General features: G+C 42.6%; 18 non-coding genes across 18 annotated transcripts; all 18 read right to left on the bottom strand.

Annotated features, from left to right (window-relative positions):
- Positions 1-1,025: 1,025 nt before the first annotated feature.
- On the bottom strand, positions 1,026-1,107 carry trnas-gcu (transfer RNA serine (anticodon GCU)). Its single transcript has one exon. It is a non-coding gene; the product is annotated as a tRNA-Ser (tRNA).
- Positions 1,108-2,149: 1,042 nt separating this feature from the next.
- Positions 2,150-2,231, bottom strand: trnas-gcu (transfer RNA serine (anticodon GCU)). Its single transcript has one exon. It is a non-coding gene; the product is annotated as a tRNA-Ser (tRNA).
- Positions 2,232-2,711: 480 nt separating this feature from the next.
- On the bottom strand, positions 2,712-2,793 carry trnas-gcu (transfer RNA serine (anticodon GCU)). The gene has a single exon. It is a non-coding gene; the product is annotated as a tRNA-Ser (tRNA).
- A 480-nt stretch (positions 2,794-3,273) lies between these two features.
- On the bottom strand, positions 3,274-3,355 carry trnas-gcu (transfer RNA serine (anticodon GCU)). The gene has a single exon. It is a non-coding gene; the product is annotated as a tRNA-Ser (tRNA).
- A 2,154-nt stretch (positions 3,356-5,509) lies between these two features.
- On the bottom strand, positions 5,510-5,591 carry trnas-gcu (transfer RNA serine (anticodon GCU)). The gene has a single exon. It is a non-coding gene; the product is annotated as a tRNA-Ser (tRNA).
- A 479-nt stretch (positions 5,592-6,070) lies between these two features.
- On the bottom strand, positions 6,071-6,152 carry trnas-gcu (transfer RNA serine (anticodon GCU)). Its single transcript has one exon. It is a non-coding gene; the product is annotated as a tRNA-Ser (tRNA).
- A 2,154-nt stretch (positions 6,153-8,306) lies between these two features.
- Positions 8,307-8,388, bottom strand: trnas-gcu (transfer RNA serine (anticodon GCU)). Its single transcript has one exon. It is a non-coding gene; the product is annotated as a tRNA-Ser (tRNA).
- Positions 8,389-11,660: 3,272 nt separating this feature from the next.
- Positions 11,661-11,742, bottom strand: trnas-gcu (transfer RNA serine (anticodon GCU)). The gene has a single exon. It is a non-coding gene; the product is annotated as a tRNA-Ser (tRNA).
- Positions 11,743-12,778: 1,036 nt separating this feature from the next.
- On the bottom strand, positions 12,779-12,860 carry trnas-gcu (transfer RNA serine (anticodon GCU)). Its single transcript has one exon. It is a non-coding gene; the product is annotated as a tRNA-Ser (tRNA).
- Positions 12,861-13,340: 480 nt separating this feature from the next.
- Positions 13,341-13,422, bottom strand: trnas-gcu (transfer RNA serine (anticodon GCU)). Its single transcript has one exon. It is a non-coding gene; the product is annotated as a tRNA-Ser (tRNA).
- A 480-nt stretch (positions 13,423-13,902) lies between these two features.
- On the bottom strand, positions 13,903-13,984 carry trnas-gcu (transfer RNA serine (anticodon GCU)). Its single transcript has one exon. It is a non-coding gene; the product is annotated as a tRNA-Ser (tRNA).
- A 480-nt stretch (positions 13,985-14,464) lies between these two features.
- Positions 14,465-14,546, bottom strand: trnas-gcu (transfer RNA serine (anticodon GCU)). Its single transcript has one exon. It is a non-coding gene; the product is annotated as a tRNA-Ser (tRNA).
- Positions 14,547-16,139: 1,593 nt separating this feature from the next.
- trnas-gcu (transfer RNA serine (anticodon GCU)) lies at positions 16,140-16,221 on the bottom strand. The gene has a single exon. It is a non-coding gene; the product is annotated as a tRNA-Ser (tRNA).
- A 1,037-nt stretch (positions 16,222-17,258) lies between these two features.
- On the bottom strand, positions 17,259-17,340 carry trnas-gcu (transfer RNA serine (anticodon GCU)). The gene has a single exon. It is a non-coding gene; the product is annotated as a tRNA-Ser (tRNA).
- Positions 17,341-21,883: 4,543 nt separating this feature from the next.
- On the bottom strand, positions 21,884-21,965 carry trnas-gcu (transfer RNA serine (anticodon GCU)). The gene has a single exon. It is a non-coding gene; the product is annotated as a tRNA-Ser (tRNA).
- Positions 21,966-22,997: 1,032 nt separating this feature from the next.
- trnas-gcu (transfer RNA serine (anticodon GCU)) lies at positions 22,998-23,079 on the bottom strand. Its single transcript has one exon. It is a non-coding gene; the product is annotated as a tRNA-Ser (tRNA).
- A 480-nt stretch (positions 23,080-23,559) lies between these two features.
- On the bottom strand, positions 23,560-23,641 carry trnas-gcu (transfer RNA serine (anticodon GCU)). Its single transcript has one exon. It is a non-coding gene; the product is annotated as a tRNA-Ser (tRNA).
- A 1,592-nt stretch (positions 23,642-25,233) lies between these two features.
- On the bottom strand, positions 25,234-25,315 carry trnas-gcu (transfer RNA serine (anticodon GCU)). Its single transcript has one exon. It is a non-coding gene; the product is annotated as a tRNA-Ser (tRNA).
- Positions 25,316-25,453: the final 138 nt, after the last annotated feature.

Genomic DNA, 25,453 nt, shown 5'->3' with positions numbered 1-25,453 from the left:
AGTTGCAAATGACCTTAAAAGACTGTAGTTGCTGTATGTAAACCCTAGATTGAAATCAATGAAAGTTATGCAGAGCAATGGCAAGGCCATGTGTCGATCCCATCGAGACATTTAACAAATGTTTTGTCAGGCCGAGTGGTCTCCAGTGCTTGATTAAGTGTGTTGAGGTGTCGGTTCAAATCCCACTATTGAGGTTGCCCTTGGTGAAGTTATTCTTCAATACCTGAATCTTATTAGTCGCACTAGGATTGTGCAGGGACTCTACATTCATGTGGGGCCATGTAAGAGAGGAAATAACAAATGTTTTGTGAAGAAGTTGGTGTTATAATCCACACATGCAGTTCATCGCCTTCACCACTCAGATACCAAGTCCTGTGCTCTCGCTGTGGCAGTCAGCAATTTTACCAGTGTTTTGTGAAAGTCAAAATCTTCCATTGCCAAAATAAAGCACCGAATTTTAATTGTTACACGATGAGATTCTAACCCATGCATGTAGAGCACAATGGATAAGCAGTCCATCGCCTTAACCACTCATCCACCTCATCCTGTTATTTACATGTGGCAAATGACCTTAAAAACCTGTAGTTGCTGTATGTAAACCCTAGATTGAAATCAATGAAAGTTAGGCAGAGCAATGGCAAGGCCATGTGTCTATCCCATCGAGACATTTAACAAATGTTTTGTCAGCCCGAGTGGTCTCCAGTGCTTGATTAAGTGTGTTGAGGTGTCGGTTCAAATCCCACTATTGAGGTTGCCCTTGGTGAAGTTATTCTTCAATACCTGAATCTTATTAGTCGCACTAGGATTGTGCAGGGACTCTACATTCATGTGGGGCCATGTAAGAGAGGAAATAACAAATGTTTTGTGAAGAAGTTGGTGTTATAATCCACACATGCAGTTCATCGCCTTCACCACTCAGATACCAAGTCCTGTGCTCTCGCTGTGGCAGTCAGCAATTTTACCAGTGTTTGTGAAAGTCAAAATCTTCCAGTGCCAAAATAAAGCACATCATTTGAATTGTTACTCGATGAGGATGGGATTCGAACCCATGCATGCAGAGCACAATGGATTAGCAGTCCATCGCCTTAACCACTCGGCCACCTCATCCTGTTTTTTGGAAGTTGCAAATTACCTTAAAAGACTGTAGTTGCTGTATGTAAACCCTAGATTGAAATCAATGAAAGTTATGCAGAGCAATGGCAAGGCCATGTGTCTATCCCATCGAGACATTTAACAAATGTTTTGTCAGGCCGAGTGGTCTCCAGTGCTTGATTAAGTGTGTTGAGGTGTCGGTTCAAATCCCACTATTGAGGTTGCCCTTGGTGAAGTTATTCTTCAATACCTGAATCTTATTAGTCGCACTAGGATTGTGCAGGGACTCTACATTCATGTGGGGCCATGTAAGAGAGGAAATAACAAATGTTTTGTGAAGAAGTTGGTGTTATAATCCACACATGCAGTTCATCGCCTTCACCACTCAGATACCAAGTCCTGTGCTCTCGCTGTGGCAGTCAGCAATTTTACCAGTGTTTGTGAAAGTCAAAATCTTCCAGTGCCAAAATAAAGCACATCATTTGAATTGTTACTCGATGAGGATGGGATTCAAACCCATGCATGCAGAGCACAATGGATTAGCAGTCCATCGCCTTAACCACTCGGCCACCTCATCCTGTTTTTTGGAAGTTGCAAATTACCTTAAAAGACTGTAGTTGCTGTATGTAAACCCTAGATTGAAATCAATGAAAGTTATGCAGAGCAATGGCAAGGCCATGTGTCTATCCCATCGAGACATTTAACAAATGTTTTGTCTGGCCGAGTGGTCTCCAGTGCTTGATTAAGTGTGTTGAGGTGTCGGTTCAAATCCCACTATTGAGGTTGCCCTTGGTGAAGTTATTCTTCAATACCTGAATCTTATTAGTCGCTCTAGGACTGCGCAGGGATTCTATTTTCATGTGGGGGCATGTAAGAGAGGAAATAACAAATGTTGTGTGAAGAGGTTGGTGTTATAATCCACACATGCAGTTCATCGCCTTCACCACTCAGATACCAAGTCCTGTGCTCTCGCTGTGGCAGTCAGCAATTTTACCAGTGTTTGTGAAAGTCAAAATCTTCCAGTGCCAAAATAAATCACTGAATTTTAATTGTTACACGATGAGGATGGGATTCGAACCCATGCATGCAGAGCACAATGGATTAGCAGTCCATCGCCTTAACCACTCGGCCACCTCATCCTGTTTTTTGGAAGTTGCAAATGACGTTAAAAGACTGTAGTTGCTGTATGTAAACCCTAGATTGAAATCAATGAAAGTTATGCAGAGCAATGGCAAGGCCATGTGTCTATCCCATCGAGACATTTAACAAAAGTTTTGTCAGGCCGAGTGGTCTCCAGGGCTTGATTAAGTGTGTTGAGGTGTCGGTTCAAATCCCACTATTGAGGTTGCCCTTGGTGAAGTTATTCTTCAATACCTGAATCTTATTAGTCGCACTAGGATTGTGCAGGGACTCTACATTCATGTGGGGCCATGTAAGAGAGGAAATAACAAATGTTTTGTGAAGAAGTTGGTGTTATAATCCACACATGCAGTTCATCGCCTTCACCACTCAGATACCAAGTCCTGTGCTCTCGCTGTGGCAGTCAGCAATTTTGCCAGTGTTTGTGAAAGTCAAAATCTTCCATTGCCAAAATAAAGCACATCATTTGAATTGTTACTCGATGAGGATGGGATTCGAACCCATGCATGCAGAGCACAATGGATTAGCAGTCCATCGCCTTCACCACTCGGCCACCTCATCCTGTTTTTTGGAAGTTGCAAATGACCTTAAAAGACTGTAGTTGCTGTATGTAAACCCTAGAATGAAATCAATGAAAGTTAGGCAGAGCAATGGCAAGGCCATGTGTCGATCCCATCGAGACATTTAACAAATGTTTTGTCAGGCCGAGTGGTCTCCAGTGCTTGATTAAGTGTGTTGAGGTGTCGGTTCAAATCCCACTATTGAGGTTGCCCTTGGTGAAGTTATTCTTCAATACCTGAATCTTATTAGTCGCTCTAGGATTGCGCAGGGATTCTATTTTCATGTGGGGCCATGTAAGAGAGGAAATAACAAATGTTGTGTGAAGAGGTTGGTGTTATAATCCACACATGCAGTTCATCGCCTTCACCACTCAGATACCAAGTCCTGTGCTCTCGCTGTGGCAGTCAGCAATTTTGCCAGTGTTTGTGAAAGTCAAAATCTTCCAGTGCCAAAATAAAGCACATCATTTGAATTGTTACTCGATGAGGATGGGATTCGAACCCATGCATGCAGAGCACAATGGATTAGCAGTCCATCGCCTTAACCACTCGGCCACCTCATCCTGTTTTTTGGAAGTTGCAAATGACCTTAAAAGACTGTAGTTGCTGTATGTAAACCCTAGAATGAAATCAATGAAAGTTAGGCAGAGCAATGGCAAGGCCATGTGTCGATCCCATCGAGACATTTAACAAATGTTTTGTCAGGCCGAGTGGTCTCCAGTGCTTGATTAAGTGTGTTGAGGTGTCGGTTCAAATCCCACTATTGAGGTTGCCCTTGGTGAAGTTATTCTTCAATACCTGAATCTTATTTGTCGCACTAGAATTGGGCAGGGATTCTATTTTCATGTGGGGCCATGTAAGAGAGGAAATAACAAATGTTTTGTGAAGAAGTTGGTGTTATAATCCACACATGCAGTTCATCGCCTTCACCACTCAGATACCAAGTCCTGTGCTCTCGCTGTGGCAGTCAGCAATTTTGCCAGTGTTTGTGAAAGTCAAAATCTTCCATTGCCAAAATAAAGCACCGAATTTTAATTGTTACACGATGAGACTCTAACCCATGCATGTAGAGCACAATGGATAAGAAGTCCATCGCCTTAACCACTCATCCACCTCATCCTGTTACTTACATGTGGCAAATGACCTTAAAAACCTGTAGTTGCTGTATGTAAACCCTAGATTGAAATCAATGAAAGTTAGGCAGAGCAATGGCAAGGCCATGTGTCGATCCCATCGAGACATTTAACAAATGTTTTGTCAGGCCGAGTGGTCTCAAGTGCTTGATTAAGTGTTTTGAGCTGTCGGTTCAAATCCCACCATTGAGGTTGCCCTTGGTGAAGCTATTCTTCAATACCTGAATCTTATTTGTCGCACTAGAATTGGGGAGGGATTCTATTTTCATGTGGGGCCATGTAAGAGAGGAAATAACAAATGTTTTGTGAAGAGGTTGGTGTTATAATCCACACATGCAGTTCATCGCCTTCACCACTCAGATACCAAGTCCTGTGCTCTCGCTGTGGCAGTCAGCAATTTTACCAGTGTTTGTGAAAGTCAAAATCTTCCAGTGCCAAAATAAAGCACATCATTTGAATTGTTACTCGATGAGGATGGGATTCGAACCCATGCATGCAGAGCACAATGGATTAGCAGTCCATCACCTTAACCACTCGGCCACCTCATCCTGTTTTTTGGAAGTTGCAAATGACCTTAAAAGACTGTAGTTGCTGTATGTAAACCCTAGAATGAAATCAATGAAAGTTAGGCAGAGCAATGGCAAGGCCATGTGTCGATCCCATCGAGACATTTAACAAATGTTTTGTCAGGCCGAGTGGTCTCCAGTGCTTGATTAAGTGTGTTGAGGTGTCGGTTCAAATCCCACTATTGAGGTTGCCCTTGGTGAAGTTATTCTTCAATACCTGAATCTTATTAGTCGCTCTAGGATTGCGCAGGGATTCTATTTTCATGTGGGGCCATGTAAGAGAGGAAATAACAAATGTTGTGTGAAGAGGTTGGTGTTATAATCCACACATGCAGTTCATCGCCTTCACCACTCAGATACCAAGTCCTGTGCTCTCGCTGTGGCAGTCAGCAATTTTGCCAGTGTTTGTGAAAGTCAAAATCTTCCATTGCCAAAATAAAGCACCGAATTTTAATTGTTACACGATGAGACTCTAACCCATGCATGTAGAGCACAATGGATAAGCAGTCCATCGCCTTAACCACTCATCCACCTCATCCTGTTACTTACATGTGGCAAATGACCTTAAAAACCTGTAGTTGCTGTATGTAAACCCTAGATTGAAATCAATGAAAGTTAGGCAGAGCAATGGCAAGGCCATGTGTCGATCCCATCGAGACATTTAACAAATGTTTTGTCAGGCCGAGTGGTCTCAAGTGCTTGATTAAGTGTTTTGAGCTGTCGGTTCAAATCCCACCATTGAGGTTGCCCTTGGTGAAGCTATTCTTCAATACCTGAATCTTATTTGTCGCACTAGAATTGGGCAGGGATTCTATTTTCATGTGGGGCCATGTAAGAGAGGAAATAACAAATGTTTTGTGAAGAGGTTGGTGTTATAATCCACACATGCAGTTCATCGCCTTCACCACTCAGATACCAAGTCCTGTGCTCTCGCTGTGGCAGTCAGCAATTTTACCAGTGTTTGTGAAAGTCAAAATCTTCCAGTGCCAAAATAAATCACTGAATTTTAATTGTTACACGATGAGGATGGGATTCGAACCCATGCATGCAGAGCACAATGGATTAGCAGTCCATCGCCTTAACCACTCGGCCACCTCATCCTGATTTTTGGAAGTTGCAAATGACCTTAAAAGACTGTAGTTGCTGTATGTAAACCCTAGATTGAAATCAATGAAAGTTAGGCAGAGCAATGGCAAGGCCATGTGTCGATCCCATCGAGACATTTAACAAATGTTTTGTCAGGCCGAGTTGTCTCCAGTGCTTGATTAAGTGTGTTGAGGTGTCGGTTCAAATCCCACTATTGAGGTTGCCCTTGGTGAAGTTATTCTTCAATACCTGAATCTTATTAGTCGCTCTAGGATTGCGCAGGGATTCTATTTCATGTGGGGCCATGTAAGAGAGGAAATAACAAATGTTGTGTGAAGAGGTTGGTGTTATAATCCACACATGCAGTTCATCGCCTTCACCACTCAGATACCAAGTCCTGTGCTCTCGCTGTGGCAGTCAGCAATTTTGCCAGTGTTTGTGAAAGTCAAAATCTTCCAGTGCCAAAATAAAGCACATCATTTGAATTGTTACTCGATGAGGATGGGATTCGAACCCATGCATGCAGAGCACAATGGATTAGCAGTCCATCGCCTTAACCACTCGGCCACCTCATCCTGATTTTTGGAAGTTGCAAATGACCTTAAAAGACTGTAGTTGCTGTATGTAAACCCTAGAATGAAATCAATGAAAGTTAGGCAGAGCAATGGCAAGGCCATGTGTCGATCCCATCGAGACATTTAACAAATGTTTTGTCAGGCCGAGTTGTCTCCAGTGCTTGATTAAGTGTGTTGAGGTGTCGGTTCAAATCCCACTATTGAGGTTGCCCTTGGTGAAGTTATTCTTCAATACCTGAATCTTATTAGTCGCTCTAGGATTGCGCAGGGATTCTATTGTCATGTGGGGCCATGTAAGAGAGGAAATAACAAATGTTGTGTGAAGAGGTTGGTGTTATAATCCACACATGCAGTTCATCGCCTTCACCACTCAGATACCAAGTCCTGTGCTCTCGCTGTGGCAGTCAGCAATTTTGCCAGTGTTTGTGAAAGTCAAAATCTTCCATTGCCAAAATAAAGCACCGAATTTTAATTGTTACACGATGAGACTCTAACCCATGCATGTAGAGCACAATGGATAAGCAGTCCATCGCCTTAACCACTCATCCACCTCATCCTGTTACTTACATGTGGCAAATGACCTTAAAAACCTGTAGTTGCTGTATGTAAACCCTAGATTGAAATCAATGAAAGTTAGGCAGAGCAATGGCAAGGCCATGTGTCGATCCCATCGAGACATTTAACAAATGTTTTGTCAGGCCGAGTGGTCTCAAGTGCTTGATTAAGTGTTTTAAACTGTCGGTTCAAATCCCACTATTGAGGTTGCCCTTGGTGAAGCTATTCTTCAATACCTGAATCTTATTAGTCGCACTAGAATTGGGCAGGGATTCTATTTTCATGTGGGGCCATGTAAGAGAGGAAATAACAAATGTTTTGTGAAGAGGTTGGCGTTATAATCCACACATGCAGTTCATCGCCTTCACCACTCAGATACCAAGTCCTGTGCTCTCGCTGTGGTAGTCAGCAATTTTACCAGTGTTTGTGAAAGTCAAAATCTTCCAGTTCCAAAATAAAGCACAACATTTTAATTGTTACACGATGAGGATGGGATTCGAACCCATGCATGCAGAGCACAATGGATTAGCAGTCCATCGCCTTAACCACTCGACCACCTCATCCTGTTTTTTGGAAGTTGCAAATTACCTTAAAAGACTGTAGTTGCTGTATGTAAACCCTAGATTGAAATCAATGAAAGTTATGCAGAGCAATGGCAAGGCCATGTGTCGATCCCATCGAGACATTTAACAAATGTTTTGTCAGGCCGAGTGGTCTCCAGTGCTTGATTAAGTGTGTTGAGGTGTCGGTTCAAATCCCACTATTGAGGTTGCCCTTGGTGAAGTTATTCTTCAATACCTGAATCTTATTAGTCGCACTAGGATTGTGCAGGGACTCTACATTCATGTGGGGCCATGTAAGAGAGGAAATAACAAATGTTTTGTGAAGAAGTTGGTGTTATAATCCACACATGCAGTTCATCGCCTTCACCACTCAGATACCAAGTCCTGTGCTCTCGCTGTGGCAGTCAGCAATTTTACCAGTGTTTGTGAAAGTCAAAATCTTCCATTGCCAAAATAAAGCACCGAATTTTAATTGTTACACGATGAGATTCTAACCCATGCATGTAGAGCACAATGGATAAGCAGTCCATCGCCTTAACCACTCATCCACCTCATCCTGTTATTTACATGTGGCAAATGACCTTAAAAACCTGTAGTTGCTGTATGTAAACCCTAGATTGAAATCAATGAAAGTTAGGCAGAGCAATGGCAAGGCCATGTGTCGATCCCATCGAGACATTTAACAAATGTTTTGTCAGGCCGAGTTGTCTCCAGTGCTTGATTAAGTGTGTTGAGGTGTCGGTTCAAATCCCACTATTGAGGTTGCCCTTGGTGAAGTTATTCTTCAATACCTGAATCTTATTAGTCGCTCTAGGATTGCGCAGGGATTCTATTGTCATGTGGGGCCATGTAAGAGAGGAAATAACAAATGTTGTGTGAAGAGGTTGGTGTTATAATCCACACATGCAGTTCATCGCCTTCACCACTCAGATACCAAGTCCTGTGCTCTCGCTGTGGCAGTCAGCAATTTTGCCAGTGTTTGTGAAAGTCAAAATCTTCCAGTGCCAAAATAAAGCACATCATTTGAATTGTTACTCGATGAGGATGGGATTCGAACCCATGCATGCAGAGCACAATGGATTAGCAGTCCATCGCCTTAACCACTCGGCCACCTCATCCTGTTTTTTGGAAGTTGCAAATGACGTTAAAAGACTGTAGTTGCTGTATGTAAACCCTAGATTGAAATCAATGAAAGTTATGCAGAGCAATGGCAAGGCCATGTGTCTATCCCATCGAGACATTTAACAAATGTTTTGTCAGGCCGAGTGGTCTCCAGTGCTTGATTAAGTGTGTTGAGGTGTCGGTTCAAATCCCACTATTGAGGTTGCCCTTGGTGAAGTTATTCTTCAATACCTGAATCTTATTAGTCGCTCTAGGATTGCGCAGGGATTCTATTTTCATGTGGGGCCATGTAAGAGAGGAAATAACAAATGTTGTGTGAAGAGGTTGGTGTTATAATCCACACATGCAGTTCATCGCCTTCACCACTCAGATACCAAGTCCTGTGCTCTCGCTGTGGCAGTCAGCAATTTTGCCAGTGTTTGTGAAAGTCAAAATCTTCCATTGCCAAAATAAAGCACCGAATTTTAATTGTTACACGATGAGACTCTAACCCATGCATGTAGAGCACAATGGATAAGCAGTCCATCGCCTTAACCACTCATCCACCTCATCCTGTTACTTACATGTGGCAAATGACCTTAAAAACCTGTAGTTGCTGTATGTAAACCCTAGATTGAAATCAATGAAAGTTAGGCAGAGCAATGGCAAGGCCATGTGTCGATCCCATCGAGACATTTAACAACTGTTTTGTCAGGCCGAGTGGTCTCAAGTGCTTGATTAAGTGTTTTGAGCTGTCGGTTCAAATCCCACCATTGAGGTTGCCCTTGGTGAAGCTATTCTTCAATACCTGAATCTTATTTGTCGCACTAGAATTGGGCAGGGATTCTATTTTCATGTGGGGCCATGTAATAGAGGAAATAACAAATGTTTTGTGAAGAGGTTGGTGTTATAATCCACACATGCAGTTCATCGCCTTCACCACTCAGATACCAAGTCCTGTGCTCTCGCTGTGGCAGTCAGCAATTTTACCAGTGTTTGTGAAAGTCAAAATCTTCCAGTGCCAAAATAAATCACTGAATTTTAATTGTTACACGATGAGGATGGGATTCGAAACCATGCATGCAGAGCACAATGGATTAGCAGTCCATCGCCTTAACCACTCGGCCACCTCATCCTGTTTTTTGGAAGTTGCAAATGACGTTAAAAGACTGTAGTTGCTGTATGTAAACCCTAGATTGAAATCAATGAAAGTTATGCAGAGCAATGGCAAGGCCATGTGTCTATCCCATCGAGACATTTAACAAATGTTTTGTCAGCCCGAGTGGTCTCCAGTGCTTGATTAAGTGTGTTGAGGTGTCGGTTCAAATCCCACTATTGAGGTTGCCCTTGGTGAAGTTATTCTTCAATACCTGAATCTTATTAGTCGCACTAGGATTGTGCAGGGACTCTACATTCATGTGGGGCCATGTAAGAGAGGAAATAACAAATGTTTTGTGAAGAAGTTGGTGTTATAATCCACACATGCAGTTCATCGCCTTCACCACTCAGATACCAAGTCCTGTGCTCTCGCTGTGGCAGTCAGCAATTTTACCAGTGTTTGTGAAAGTCAAAATCTTCCATTGCCAAAATAAAGCACCGAATTTTAATTGTTACACGATGAGATTCTAACCCATGCATGTAGAGCACAATGGATAAGCAGTCCATCGCCTTAACCACTCATCCACCTCATCCTGTTATTTACATGTGGCAAATGACCTTAAAAACCTGTAGTTGCTGTATGTAAACCCTAGATTGAAATCAATGAAAGTTAGGCAGAGCAATGGCAAGGCCATGTGTCGATCCCATCGAGACATTTAACAAATGTTTTGTCAGGCCGAGTTGTCTTCAGTGCTTGATTAAGTGTGTTGAGGTGTCGGTTCAAATCCCACTATTGAGGTTGCCCTTGGTGAAGTTATTCTTCAATACCTGAATCTTATTAGTCGCTCTAGGATTGCGCAGGGATTCTATTGTCATGTGGGGCCATGTAAGAGAGGAAATAACAAATGTTGTGTGAAGAGGTTGGTGTTATAATCCACACATGCAGTTCATCGCCTTCACCACTCAGATACCAAGTCCTGTGCTCTCGCTGTGGCAGTCAGCAATTTTGCCAGTGTTTGTGAAAGTCAAAATCTTCCAGTGCCAAAATAAAGCACATTATTTGAATTGTTACTCGATGAGGATGGGATTCGAACCGATGCATGCAGAGCACAATGGATTAGCAGTCCATCGCCTTAACCACTCGGCCACCTCATCCTGTTTTTTGGAAGTTGCAAATGACGTTAAAAGACTGTAGTTGCTGTATGTAAACCCTAGATTGAAATCAATGAAAGTTATGCAGAGCAATGGCAAGGCCATGTGTCTATCCCATCGAGACATTTAACAAATGTTTTGTCAGGCCGAGTGGTCTCCAGTGCTTGATTAAGTGTGTTGAGGTGTCGGTTCAAATCCCACTATTGAGGTTGCCCTTGGTGAAGTTATTCTTCAATACCTGAATCTTATTAGTCGCTCTAGGATTGCGCAGGGATTCTATTTTCATGTGGGGCCATGTAAGAGAGGAAATAACAAATGTTGTGTGAAGAGGTTGGTGTTATAATCCACACATGCAGTTCATCGCCTTCACCACTCAGATACCAAGTCCTGTGCTCTCGCTGTGGCAGTCAGCAATTTTGCCAGTGTTTGTGAAAGTCAAAATCTTCCATTGCCAAAATAAAGCACCGAATTTTAATTGTTACACGATGAGACTCTAACCCATGCATGTAGAGCACAATGGATAAGCAGTCCATCGCCTTAACCACTCATCCACCTCATCCTGTTACTTACATGTGGCAAATGACCTTAAAAACCTGTAGTTGCTGTATGTAAACCCTAGATTGAAATCAATGAAAGTTAGGCAGAGCAATGGCAAGGCCATGTGTCGATCCCATCGAGACATTTAACAAATGTTTTGTCAGGCCGAGTGGTCTCAAGTGCTTGATTAAGTGTTTTGAGCTGTCGGTTCAAATCCCACCATTGAGGTTGCCCTTGGTGAAGCTATTCTTCAATACCTGAATCTTATTTGTCGCACTAGAATTGGGCAGGGATTCTATTTTCATGTGGGGCCATGTAATAGAGGAAATAACAAATGTTTTGTGAAGAGGTTGGTGTTATAATCCACACATGCAGTTCATCGCCTTCACCACTCAGATACCAAGTCCTGTGCTCTCGCTGTGGCAGTCAGCAATCTTACCAGTGTTTGTGAAAGTCAAAATCTTCCAGTGCCAAAATAAATCACTGAATTTTAATTGTTACACGATGAGGATGGGATTCGAACCCATGCATGCAGAGCACAATGGATTAGCAGTCCATCGCCTTAACCACTCGGCCACCTCATCCTGTTTTTTGGAAGTTGCAAATGACGTTAAAAGACTGTAGTTGCTGTATGTAAACCCTAGATTGAAATCAATGAAAGTTATGCAGAGCAATGGCAAGGCCATGTGTCTATCCCATCAAGACATTTAACAAATGTTTTGTCAGCCCGAGTGGTCTCCAGTGCTTGATTAAGTGTGTTGAGGTGTCGGTTCAAATCCCACTATTGAGGTTGCCCTTGGTGAAGTTATTCTTCAATTCCTGAATCTTATTAGTCGCACTAGGATTGTGCAGGGACTCTACATTCATGTGGGGCCATGTAAGAGAGGAAATAACAAATGTTTTGTGAAGAAGTTGGTGTTATAATCCACACATGCAGTTCATCGCCTTCACCACTCAGATACCAAGTCCTGTGCTCTCGCTGTGGCAGTCAGCAATTTTGCCAGTGTTTGTGAAAGTCAAAATCTTCCATTGCCAAAATAAAGCACCGAATTTTAATTGTTACACGATGAGACTCTAACCCATGCATGTAGAGCACAATGGATAAGCAGTCCATCGCCTTAACCACTCATCCACCTCATCCTGTTACTTACATGTGGCAAATGACCTTAAAAACCTGTAGTTGCTGTATGTAAACCCTAGATTGAAATCAATGAAAGTTAGGCAGAGCAATGGCAAGGCCATGTGTCGATCCCATCGAGACATTTAACAAATGTTTTGTCAGGCCGAGTGGTCTCAAGTGCTTGATTAAGTGTTTTGAGCTGTCGGTTCAAATCCCACCATTGAGGTTGCCCTTGGTGAAGCTATTCTTCAATACCTGAATCTTATTTGTCGCACTAGAATTGGGCAGGGATTCTATTTTCATGTGGGGCCATGTAAGAGAGGAAATAACAAATGTTTTGTGAAGAGGTTGGTGTTATAATCCACACATGCAGTTCATCGCCTTCACCACTCAGATACCAAGTCCTGTGCTCTCGCTGTGGCAGTCAGCAATTTTACCAGTGTTTGTGAAAGTCAAAATCTTCCAGTGCCAAAATAAATCACTGAATTTTAATTGTTACACGATGAGGATGGGATTCGAACCCATGCATGCAGAGCACAATGGATTAGCAGTCCATCGCCTTAACCACTCGGCCACCTCATCCTGATTTTTGGAAGTTGCAAATGACCTTAAAAGACTGTAGTTGCTGTATGTAAACCCTAGAATGAAATCAATGAAAGTTAGGCAGAGCAATGGCAAGGCCATGTGTCGATCACATCGAGACATTTAACAAATGTTTTGTCAGGCCGAGTGGTCTCCAGTGCTTGATTAAGTGTGTTGAGGTGTCGGTTCAAATCCCACTATTGAGGTTGCCCTTGGTGAAGTTATTCTTCAATACCTGAATCTTATTAGTCGCTCTAGGATTGCGCAGGGATTCTATTTTCATGTGGGGCCATGTAAGAGAGGAAATAACAAATGTTGTGTGAAGAGGTTGTTGTTATAATCCACACATGCAGTTCATCGCCTTCACCACTCAGATACCAAGTCCTGTGCTCTCGCTGTGGCAGTCAGCAATTTTGCCAGTGTTTGTGAAAGTCAAAATCTTCCAGTGCCAAAATAAAGCACATCATTTGAATTGTTACTCGATGAGGATGGGATTCGAACCCATGCATGCAGAGCACAATGGATTAGCAGTCCATCGCCTTAACCACTCGGCCACCTCATCCTGTTTTTTGGAAGTTGCAAATGACGTTAAAAGACTGTAGTTGCTGTATGTAAACCCTAGATTGAAATCAATGAAAGTTATGCAGAGCAATGGCAAGGCCATGTGTCTATCCCATCGAGACATTTAACAAATGTTTTGTCAGCCCGAGTGGTCTCCAGTGCTTGATTAAGTGTTTTGAGCTGTCGGTTCAAATCCCACCATTGAGGTTGCCCTTGGTGAAGCTATTCTTCAATACCTGAATCTTATTTGTCGCACTAGAATTGGGCAGGGATTCTATTTTCATGTGGGGCCATGTAAGAGAGGAAATAACAAATGTTTTGTGAAGAGGTTGGTGTTATAATCCACACATGCAGTTCATCGCCTTCACCACTCAGATACCAAGTCCTGTGCTCTCGCTGTGGCAGTCAGCAATTTTACCAGTGTTTGTGAAAGTCAAAATCTTCCAGTGCCAAAATAAATCACTGAATTTTAATTGTTACACGATGAGGATGGGATTCGAACCCATGCATGCAGAGCACAATGGATTAGCAGTCCATCGCCTTAACCACTCGGCCACCTCATCCTGATTTTTGGAAGTTGCAAATGACCTTAAAAGACTGTAGTTGCTGTATGTAAACCCTAGAATGAAATCAATGAAAGTTAGGCAGAGCAATGGCAAGGCCATGTGTCGATCACATCGAGACATTTAACAAATGTTTTGTCAGGCCGAGTGGTCTCCAGTGCTTGATTAAGTGTGTTGAGGTGTCGGTTCAAATCCCACTATTGAGGTTGCCCTTGGTGAAGTTATTCTTCAATACCTGAATCTTATTAGTCGCTCTAGGATTGCGCAGGGATTCTATTTTCATGTGGGGCCATGTAAGAGAGGAAATAACAAATGTTGTGTGAAGAGGTTGTTGTTATAATCCACACATGCAGTTCATCGCCTTCACCACTCAGATACCAAGTCCTGTGCTCTCGCTGTGGCAGTCAGCAATTTTGCCAGTGTTTGTGAAAGTCAAAATCTTCCAGTGCCAAAATAAAGCACATCATTTGAATTGTTACTCGATGAGGATGGGATTCGAACCCATGCATGCAGAGCACAATGGATTAGCAGTCCATCGCCTTAACCACTCGGCCACCTCATCCTGTTTTTTGGAAGTTGCAAATGACGTTAAAAGACTGTAGTTGCTGTATGTAAACCCTAGATTGAAATCAATGAAAGTTATGCAGAGCAATGGCAAGGCCATGTGTCTATCCCATCGAGACATTTAACAAATGTTTTGTCAGCCCGAGTGGTCTCCAGTGCTTGATTAAGTGTGTTGAGGTGTCGGTTCAAATCCCACTATTGAGGTTGCCCTTGGTGAAGTTATTCTTCAATACCTGAATCTTATTAGTCGCACTAGGATTGTGCAGGGACTCTACATTCATGTGGGGCCATGTAAGAGAGGAAATAACAAATGTTTTGTGAAGAAGTTGGTGTTATAATCCACACATGCAGTTCATCGCCTTCACCACTCAGATACCAAGTCCTGTGCTCTCGCTGTGGCAGTCAGCAATTTTACCAGTGTTTTGTGAAAGTCAAAATCTTCCATTGCCAAAATAAAGCACCGAATTTTAATTGTTACACGATGAGATTCTAACTCATGCATGTAGAGCACAATGGATAAGCAGTCCATCGCCTTAACCACTCATCCACCTCATCCTGTTATTTACATGTGGCAAATGACCTTAAAAACCTGTAGTTGCTGTATGTAAACCCTAGATTGAAATCAATGAACGTTAGGCAGAGCAATGGCAAGGCCATGTGTCGATCCCATCGAGACATTTAACAAATGTTTTGTCAGGCCGAGTGGTCTCCAGTGCTTGATTAAGTGTGTTGAGGTGTCGGTTCAAATCCCACTATTGAGGTTGCCCTTGGTGAAGTTATTCTTCAATACCTGAATCTTATTAGTCGCTCTAGGATTGCGCAGGGATTCTATTTTCATGTGGGGCCATGTAAGAGAGGAAATAACAAATGTTGTGTGAAGAGGTTGGTGTTATAATCCACACATGCTGTTCATCGCCTTCACCACTCAGATACCAAGTCCTGTGCTCTCGCTGTGGCAGTCAGCAATTTTGCCAGTGTTTGTGAAAGTCAAAATCTTCCATTGCCAAAATAAAGCACCGAATTTTAATTGTTACACGATGAGACTCTAACCCATGCATGTAGAGCACAATGGATAAGCAGTCCATCGCCTTAACCACTCATCCACCTCATCCTGTTACTTACATGTGGCAAATGACCTTAAAAACCTGTAGTTGCTGTATGTAAACCCTAGATTGAAATCAATGAAAGTTAGGCAGAGCAATGGCAAGGCCATGTGTCGATCCCATCGAGACATTTAACAAATGTTTTGTCAGGCCGAGTGGTCTCAAGTGCTTGATTAAGTGTTTTAAACTGTCGGTTCAAATCCCACTATTGAGGTTGCCCTTGGTGAAGCTATTCTTCAATACCTGAATCTTATTAGTCGCACTAGAATTGGGCAGGGATTCTATTTTCATGTGGGGCCATGTAAGAGAGGAAATAACAAATGTTTTGTGAAGAGGTTGGCGTTATAATCCACACATGCAGTTCATCGCCTTCACCACTCAGATACCAAGTCCTGTGCTCTCGCTGTGGTAGTCAGCAATTTTACCAGTGTTTGTGAAAGTCAAAATCTTCCAGTTCCAAAATAAAGCACAACATTTTAATTGTTACACGATGAGGATGGGATTCGAACCCATGCATGCAGAGCACAATGGATTAGCAGTCCATCGCCTTAACCACTCGGCCACCTCATCCTGTTTTTTGGAAGTTGCAAATGACGTTAAAAGACTGTAGTTGCTGTATGTAAACCCTAGATTGAAATCAATGAAAGTTATGCAGAGCAATGGCAAGGCCATGTGTCTATCCCATCGAGACATTTAACAAATGTTTTGTCAGCCCGAGTGGTCTCCAGTGCTTGATTAAGTGTGTTGAGGTGTCGGTTCAAATCCCACTATTGAGGTTGCCCTTGGTGAAGTTATTCTTCAATTCCTGAATCTTATTAGTCGCACTAGGATTGTGCAGGGACTCTACATTCATGTGGGGCCATGTAAGAGAGGAAATAACAAATGTTTTGTGAAGAAGTTGGTGTTATAATCCACACATGCAGTTCATCGCCTTCACCACTCAGATACCAAGTCCTGTGCTCTCGCTGTGGCAGTCAGCAATTTTACCAGTGTTTTGTGAAAGTCAAAATCTTCCATTGCCAAAATAAAGCACCGAATTTTAATTGTTACACGATGAGATTCTAACTCATGCATGTAGAGCACAATGGATAAGCAGCCCATCGCCTTAACCACTCATCCACCTCATCCTGTTATTTACATGTGGCAAATGACCTTAAAAACCTGTAGTTGCTGTATGTAAACCCTAGATTGAAATCAATGAACGTTAGGCAGAGCAATGGCAAGGCCATGTGTCGATCCCATCGAGACATTTAACAAATGTTTTGTCAGGCCGAGTGGTCTCCAGTGCTTGATTAAGTGTGTTGAGGTGTCGGTTCAAATCCCACTATTGAGGTTGCCCTTGGTGAAGTTATTCTTCAATACCTGAATCTTATTAGTCGCTCTAGGATTGCGCAGGGATTCTATTTTCATGTGGGGCCATGTAAGAGAGGAAATAACAAATGTTGTGTGAAGAGGTTGGTGTTATAATCCACACATGCAGTTCATCGCCTTCACCACTCAGATACCAAGTCCTGTGCTCTCGCTGTGGCAGTCAGCAATTTTGCCAGTGTTTGTGAAAGTCAAAATCTTCCAGTGCCAAAATAAAGCACATCATTTGAATTGTTAATCGATGAGGATGGGATTCGAACCCATGCATGCAGAGCACAATGGATTAGCAGTCCATCGCCTTAACCACTCGGCCACCTCATCCTGTTTTTTGGAAGTTGCAAATGACGTTAAAAGACTGTAGTTGCTGTATGTAAACCCTAGATTGAAATCAATGAAAGTTATGCAGAGCAATGGCAAGGCCATGTGTCTATCCCATCGAGACATTTAACAAAAGTTTTGTCAGGCCGAGTGGTCTCCAGGGCTTGATTAAGTGTGTTGAGGTGTCGGTTCAAATCCCACTATTGAGGTTGCCCTTGGTGAAGTTATTCTTCAATACCTGAATCTTATTAGTCGCACTAGGATTGTGCAGGGACTCTACATTCATGTGGGGCCATGTAAGAGAGGAAATAACAAATGTTTTGTGAAGAAGTTGGTGTTATAATCCACACATGCAGTTCATCGCCTTCACCACTCAGATACCAAGTCCTGTGCTCTCGCTGTGGCAGTCAGCAATTTTACCAGTGTTTGTGAAAGTCAAAATCTTCCATTGCCAAAACAAAGCACCGAATTTTAATTGTTACACGATGAGATTCTAACCAATGCATGTAGAGCACAATGGATAAGCAGTCCATCGCCTTAACCACTCATCCACCTCATCCTGTTATTTACATGTTATTTACCAGTGTTTGTGAAAGTCAAAATCTTCCAGTGCCAAAATAAATCACCGAATTTTAATTGTTACACGATGAGGATGGGATTCAAACCCATGCACGCAGAGCACAATGGATTAGCAGTCCATCGCCTTAACCACTCGGCCACCTCATTCTGTTTTTTGGAAGTTGCAAATGACCTTAAAAGACTGTAGTTACTGTATGTAAACCCTAGATTGAAATCAATGAAAGTTATGCAGAGCAATGGCGAGGACATGTGTCGATCCCATCGAGACATTTAACAAATGTTTTGTCAGGCCGAGTGGTCTCCAGTGCTTGATTAAGTGTGTTGAGGTGTCGAGGTGTCGGTTCAAATCCCACTATTGAGGTTGCCCTTGGTGAAGTTATTCTTCAATACCTGAATCTTATTAGTCGCTCTAGGATTGCGCAGGGATTCTATTTTCATGTGGGGCCATGTAAGAGAGGAAATAACAAATGTTGTGTGAAGAGGTTGGTGTTATAATCCACACATGCAGTTCATCGCCTTCACCACTCAGATACCAAGTCCTGTGCTCTCGCTGTGGCAGTCAGCAATTTTGCCAGTGTTTGTGAAAGTCAAAATCTTCCAGTGCCAAAATAAAGCACATCATTTTAATTGTTACACGATGAGGATGGGATTCGAACCCATGCATGCAGAGCACAATGGATTAGCAGTCCATCGCCTTAACCACTCGGCCAGCCCATCCTGTATTTTAGAAGTGGAAAATGACCTTAAAAAACTGTAGTTGCTGTCTGTAAACCCTAGATTGAAATCAATGAAAGTTAGGCAGAGCAATGGCAAGGACATGTGTCGATCCCATCGAGACATTTAACAAATGTTTTGTCAGGCCGAGTGGTCTCCAGTGCTTGATTAAGTGTGTTGAGGTGTCGGTTCAAATCCCACTATTGAGGTTGCCCTTGGTGAAGCTATTCTTCAATACCTGAATCGTATTAGTCGCACTAGGATTGTGCAGGGACTCTACATTCATGTGGGGCCATGTAAGAGAGGAAATAACAAATGTTTTGTGAAGAGGTTGGTGTTATAATCCACACATGCAGTTCATCGCCTTCACCACTCAGATACCAAGTCCTGTGCTCTCGCTGTGGCAGTCAGCAATTTTGCCAGTGTTTGTGAAAGTCAAAATCTTCCATTGCCAAAATAAAGCACCAAATTTTAATTGTTACACGATGAGACTCTAACCCATGCATGTAGAGCACAATGGATAAGCAGTCCATCGCCTTAACCACTCATCCACCTCATCCTGTTACTTACATGTGGCAAATGACCTTAAAAACCCTAGATTGAAATCAATGAAAGTTAGGCAGAGCAATGGCAAGGCCATGTGTCGATCCCATCGAGACATTTAACAAATGTTTTGTCAGGCCGAGTGGTCTCAAGTGCTTGATTAAGTGTTTTGAGCTGTCGGTTCAAATCCCACTATTGAGGTTGCCCTTGGTGAAGCTATTCTTCAATACCTGAATCTTATTAGTCGCACTAGAATTGGGCAGGGATTCTATTTTCATGTGGGGCCATGTAAGAGAGGAAATAACAAATGTTTTGTGAAGAGGTTGGCGTTATAATCCACACATGCAGTTCATCGCCTTCACCACTCAGATACCAAGTCCTGTGCTCTCGCTGTGGTAGTCAGCAATTTTACCAGTGTTTGTGAAAGTCAAAATCTTCCAGTTCCAAAATAAAGCACAACATTTTAATTGTTACACGATGAGGATGGGATTCAAACCCATGCATGCAGAGCACAATGGATTAGCAGTCCATCGCCTTAACCACTCAGCCACCTCATCCTGTTTTTTGGAAGTTGCAAATTATCTTAAAAGACTGTAGTTGCTGTATGTAAACCCTAGATTGAAATCAATGAAAGTTATGCAGAGCAATGGCAAGGCCATGTGTCTATCCCATCGAGACATTTAACAAATGTTTTGTCAGCCCGAGTGGTCTCCAGTGCTTGATTAAGTGTGTTGAGGTGTCGGTTCAAATCCCACTATTGAGGTTGCCCTTGGTGAAGTTATTCTTCAATACCTGAATCTTATTAGTCGCTCTAGGATTGCGCAGGGATTCTATTTTCATGTGGGGCCATGTAAGAGAGGAAATAACAATGTTGTGTGAAGAGGTTGGTGTTATAATCCACACATGCAGTTCATCGCCTTCACCACTCAGATACCAAGTCCTGTGCTCTCGCTGTGGCAGTCAGCAATTTTGCCAGTGTTTGTGAAAGTCAAAATCTTCCATTGCCAAAATAAAGCACCGAATTTTAATTGTTACACGATGAGACTCTAACCCATGCATGTAGAGCACAATGGATAAGCAGTCCATCGCCTTAACCACTCATCCACCTCATCCTGTTACTTACATGTGGCAAATGACCTTAAAAAACTGTAGTTGCTGTATGTAAACCCTAGATTGAAATCAATGAAAGTTAGGCAGAGCAATGGCAAGGCCATGTGTCGATCCCATCGAGACATTTAACAAATGTTTTGTCAGGCCGAGTGGTCTCAAGTGCTTGATTAAGTGTTTTGAGCTGTCGGTTCAAATCCCACCATTGAGGTTGCCCTTGGTGAAGCTATTCTTCAATACCTGAATCTTATTTGTCGCACTAGAATTGGGCAGGGATTCTATTTTCATGTGGGGCCATGTAAGAGAGTAAATAACAAATGTTTTGTGAAGAGGTTGGTGTTATAATCCACACATGCAGTTCATCGCCTTCACCACTCAGATACCAAGTCCTGTGCTCTCGCTGTGGCAGTCAGCAATTTTACCAGTGTTTGTTAAAGTCAAAATCTTCCAGTGCCAAAATAAATCACTGATTTTTAATTGTTACACGATGAGGATGGGATTCGAACCCATGCATGCAGAGCACAATGGATTAGCAGTCCATCGCCTAAACCACTCGGCCACCTCATCCTGTTTTTTGGAAGTTGCAAATTACCTTAAAAGACTGTAGTTGCTGTATGTAAACCCTAGATTGAAATCAATGAAAGTTATGCAGAGCAATGGCAAGGCCATGTGTCGATCCCATCGAGACATTTAACAAATGTTTTGTCAGGCCGAGTGGTCTCCAGTGCTTGATTAAGTGTGTTGAGGTGTCGGTTCAAATCCCACTATTGAGGTTGCCCTTGGTGAAGTTATTCTTCAATACCTGAATCTTATTAGTCGCACTAGGATTGTGCAGGGACTCTACATTCATGTGGGGCCATGTAAGAGAGGAAATATCAACTGTTTTGTGAAGAAGTCGGTGTTATAATCCACACATGCAGTTCATCGCCTTCACCACTCAGATACCAAGTCCTGTGCTCTCGCTGTGGCAGTCAGCAATTTTACCAGTGTTTGTGAAAGTCAAAATCTTCCATTGCCAAAATAAAGCACCGAATTTTAATTGTTACACGATGAGATTCTAACCCATGCATGTAGAGCACAATGGATAAGCAGTCCATCGCCTTAACCACTCATCCACCTCATCCTGTTATTTACATGTGGCAAATGACCTTAAAAACCTGTAGTTGCTGTATGTAAACCCTAGATTGAAATCAATGAAAGTTAGGCAGAGCAATGGCAAGGCCATGTGTCGATCCCATCGAGACATTTAACAAATGTTTTGTCAGGCCGAGTTGTCTCCAGTGCTTGATTAAGTGTGTTGAGGTGTCGGTTCAAATCCCACTATTGAGGTTGCCCTTGGTGAAGTTATTCTTCAATACCTGAATCTTATTAGTCGCTCTAGGATTGCGCAGGGATTCTATTGTCATGTGGGGCCATGTAAGAGAGGAAATAACAAATGTTGTGTGAAGAGGTTGGTGTTATAATCCACACATGCAGTTCATCGCCTTCACCACTCAGATACCAAGTCCTGTGCTCTCGCTGTGGCAGTCAGCAATTTTGCCAGTGTTTGTGAAAGTCAAAATCTTCCAGTGCCAAAATAAAGCACATCATTTGAATTGTTACTCGATGAGGATGGGATTCGAACCCATGCATGCAGAGCACAATGGATTAGCAGTCCATCGCCTTAACCACTCGGCCACCTCATCCTGTTTTTTGGAAGTTGCAAATGACCTTAAAAGACTGTAGTTGCTGTATGTAAACCCTAGATTGAAATCAATGAAAGTTATGCAGAGCAATGGCAAGGCCATGTGTCTATCCCATCGAGACATTTAACAAATGTTTTGTCAGGCCGAGTGGTCTCCAGTGCTTGATTAAGTGTGTTGAGGTGTCGGTTCAAATCCCACTATTGAGGTTGCCCTTGGTGAAGTTATTCTTCAATACCTGAATCTTATTAGTCGCTCTAGGATTGCGCAGGGATTCTATTTTCATGTGGGGCCATGTAAGAGAGGAAATAACAAATGTTGTGTGAAGAGGTTGGTGTTATAATCCACACATGCAGTTCATCGCCTTCACCACTCAGATACCAAGTCCTGTGCTCTCGCTGTGGCAGTCAGCAATTTTGCCAGTGTTTGTGAAAGTCAAAATCTTCCATTGCCAAAATAAAGCACCGAATTTTAATTGTTACACGATGAGACTCTAACCCATGCATGTAGAGCACAATGGATAAGCAGTCCATCGCCTTAACCACTCATCCACCTCATCCTGTTACTTACATGTGGCAAATGACCTTAAAAACCTGTAGTTGCTGTATGTAAACCCTAGATTGAAATCAATGAAAGTTAGGCAGAGCAATGGCAAGGCCATGTGTCGATCCCATCGAGACATTTAACAAATGTTTTGTCAGGCCGAGTGGTCTCAAGTGCTTGATTAAGTGTTTTGAGCTGTCGGTTCAAATCCCACCATTGAGGTTGCCCTTGGTGAAGCTATTCTTCAATACCTGAATCTTATTTGTCGCACTAGAATTGGGCAGGGATTCTATTTTCATGTGGGGCCATGTAATAGAGGAAATAACAAATGTTTTGTGAAGAGGTTGGTGTTATAATCCACACATGCAGTTCATCGCCTTCACCACTCAGATACCAAGTCCTGTGCTCTCGCTGTGGCAGTCAGCAATCCAGTGTTTGTGAAAGTCAAAATCTTCCAGTGCCAAAATACATCACTGAATTTTAATTGTTACACGATGAGGATGGGATTCGAACCCATGCATGCAGAGCACAATGGATTAGCAGTCCATCGCCTTAACCACTCGGCCACCTCATCCTGTTTTTTGGAAGTTGCAAATGACGTTAAAAGACTGTAGTTGCTGTATGTAAACCCTAGATTGAAATCAATGAAAGTTATGCAGAGCAATGGCAAGGCCATGTGTCTATCCCATCGAGACATTTAACAAATGTTTTGTCAGGCCGAGTGGTCTCCAGTGCTTGATTAAGTGTGTTGAGGTGTCGGTTCAAATCCCACTATTGAGGTTGCCCTTGGTGAAGTTATTCTTCAATACCTGAATCTTATTAGTCGCTCTAGGATTGCGCAGGGATTCTATTTTCATGTGGGGCCATGTAAGAGAGGAAATAACAAATGTTGTGTGAAGAGGTTGGTGTTATAATCCACACATGCAGTTCATCGCCTTCACCACTCAGATACCAAGTCCTGTGCTCTCGCTGTGGCAGTCAGCAATTTTGCCAGTGTTTGTGAAAGTCAAAATCTTCCAGTGCCAAAATAAAGCACATCATTTGAATTGTTACTCGATGAGGATGGGATTCGAACCCATGCATGCAGAGCACAATGGATTAGCAGTCCATCGCCTTCACCACTCGGCCACCTCATCCTGTTTTTTGGAAGTTGCAAATAACCTTAAAAGACTGTAGTTGCTGTATGTAAACCCTAGAATTAAATCAATGAAAGTTAGGCAGAGCAATGGCAAGGCCATGTGTCGATCCCATCGAGACATTTAACAAATGTTTTGTCAGGCCGAGTGGTCTCCAGTGCTTGATTAAGTGTGTTGAGGTGTCGGTTCAAATCCCACTATTGAGGTTGCCCTTGGTGAAGTTATTCTTCAATACCTGAATCTTATTAGTCGCTCTAGGATTGCGCAGGGATTCTATTTTCATGTGGGGCCATGTAAGAGAGGAAATAACAAATGTTTTGTGAAGAGGTTGGCGTTATAATCCACACATGCAGTTCATCGCCTTCACCACTCAGATACCAAGTCCTGTGCTCTCGCTGTGGTAGTCAGCAATTTTACCAGTGTTTGTGAAAGTCAAAATCTTCTAGTTCCAAAATAAAGCACAACATTTTAATTGTTACACGATGAGACTCTAACCCATGCATGTAGAGCACAATGGATAAGCAGTCCATCGCCTTAACCACTCATCCACCTCATCCTGTTACTTACATGTGGCAAATGACCTTAAAAACCTGTAGTTGCTGTATGTAAACCCTAGATTGAAATCAATGAAAGTTAGGCAGAGCAATGGCAAGGCCATGTGTCGATCCCATCGAGACATTTAACAAATGTTTTGTCAGGCCGAGTGGTCTCCAGTGCTTGATTAAGTGTGTTGAGGTGTCGGTTCAAATCCCACTATTGAGGTTGCCCTTGGTGAAGTTATTCTTCAATACCTGAATCTTATTAGTCGCACTAGGATTGTGCAGGGACTCTACATTCATGTGGGGCCATGTAAGAGAGGAAATATCAACTGTTTTGTGAAGAAGTCGGTGTTATAATCCACACATGCAGTTCATCGCCTTCACCACTCAGATACCAAGTCCTGTGCTCTCGCTGTGGCAGTCAGCAATTTTACCAGTGTTTGTGAAAGTCAAAATCTTCCATTGCCAAAATAAAGCACCGAATTTTAATTGTTACACGATGAGATTCTAACCCATGCATGTAGAGCACAATGGATAAGCAGTCCATCGCCTTAACCACTCATCCACCTCATCCTGTTATTTACATGTGGCAAAAGACCTTAAAAGACTGTAGTTGCTGTATGTAAACCCTAGATTGAAATCAATGAAAGTTATGCAGAGCAATGGCAAGGCCATGTGTCTATCCCATCGAGACATTTAACAAATGTTTTGTCAGGCCGAGTGGTCTCCAGTGCTTGATTAAGTGTGTTGAGGTGTCGGTTCAAATCCCACTATTGAGGTTGCCCTTGGTGAAGTTATTCTTCAATACCTGAATCTTATTAGTCGCTCTAGGATTGCGCAGGGATTCTATTTTCATGTGGGGCCATGTAAGAGAGGAAATAACAAATGTTGTGTGAAGAGGTTGGTGTTATAATCCACACATGCAGTTCATCGCCTTCACCACTCAGATACCAAGTCCTGTGCTCTCGCTGTGGCAGTCAGCAATTTTGCCAGTGTTTGTGAAAGTCAAAATCTTCCAGTGCCAAAATAAAGCACATCATTTGAATTGTTACTCGATGAGGATGGGATTCGAACCCATGCATGCAGAGCACAATGGATTAGCAGTCCATCGCCTTCACCACTCGGCCACCTCATCCTGTTTTTTGGAAGTTGCAAATAACCTTAAAAGACTGTAGTTGCTGTATGTAAACCCTAGAATTAAATCAATGAAAGTTAGGCAGAGCAATGGCAAGGCCATGTGTCGATCCCATCGAGACATTTAACAAATGTTTTG

Source organism: Oncorhynchus clarkii, chromosome 33 (assembly GCF_045791955.1).
Source record: "Oncorhynchus clarkii lewisi isolate Uvic-CL-2024 chromosome 33, UVic_Ocla_1.0, whole genome shotgun sequence".
Classification (NCBI taxonomy): Eukaryota; Metazoa; Chordata; class Actinopteri; order Salmoniformes; family Salmonidae; genus Oncorhynchus; species Oncorhynchus clarkii.
Note: the sequence above shows the minus strand (reverse complement) of the source record. Positions and strands in the feature narration are given on the sequence as shown.